Source organism: Arachis stenosperma, chromosome 4 (assembly GCF_014773155.1).
Source record: "Arachis stenosperma cultivar V10309 chromosome 4, arast.V10309.gnm1.PFL2, whole genome shotgun sequence".
NCBI lineage: Eukaryota > Viridiplantae > Streptophyta > Magnoliopsida > Fabales > Fabaceae > Arachis > Arachis stenosperma.
The window spans coordinates 56,293,930-56,294,673 of record NC_080380.1 but is presented as its reverse complement, the minus strand read 5'-3'; the positions used below and the strand labels follow the sequence as shown (position 1 = coordinate 56,294,673).

General features: G+C 41.3%; 1 non-coding gene across 1 annotated transcript; it reads right to left on the bottom strand.

The window, feature by feature from the left end:
• Positions 1-205: 205 nt before the first annotated feature.
• On the bottom strand, positions 206-309 carry LOC130977496 (small nucleolar RNA R71). Its single transcript, XR_009085185.1, has one exon. It is a non-coding gene; the product is annotated as a small nucleolar RNA R71 (small nucleolar RNA).
• Between the last annotated feature and the right edge of the window lie 435 nt (positions 310-744).

Here is a 744-nt window from a genome sequence, read left to right as displayed (position 1 = left end):
GTTTTTAGCTGAATTCTTGCAAATCTGTGACACAGTCAAGACTAATGGGGTTGATCCTGAGGTCTATAGACTGATGCTATTCCCTTTTGCTGTAAGAGACAGAGCTAGAATATGGTTGGACTCACAACCTAAAGAAAGCCTGGACTCTTGGGAAAAGCTAGTCAATGCCTTCTTGGCAAAGTTCTTTCCACCTCAAAGATGGAGTAAGCTTAGAGTGGAAGTCCAAACCTTCAGACAGAAGGATGGAGAATCCCTCTATGAAGCTTGGGAAAGATACAAACAATTGATCAGAAAATGTCCATCTGACATGCTTTCTGAATGGAGCATCATAGGTATTTTCTATGATGGTCTCTCTGAACAATCCAAGATGTCTTTGGATAGCTCTGCTGGAGGATCTCTTCATCTGAAGAAGACGCCTACAGAAGCTCAAGAGCTCATTGAAATGGTTGCAAATAACCAATTCATGTACACTTCTGAACGGAATCCTGTGAACAATGGGGCAAGTCAGAAGAAAGGAGTTCTTGAGACTGACACTCTGAACGCCATTTTGGCTCAGAATAAAATATTAACTCAACAAGTCAATTTGATTTCTCAAAGTCTGTCTGGAATGCAAAATGCACCTGGCAGTACTAAGGATGCTTCATCTGAGGAAGAAGCTTATGATCCTGAGAACCCTTCAATGGAAGAGGTGAATTACCTAGGAGAACCCTATGGAAACACCTATAATTCTTCATGGAGAAATCA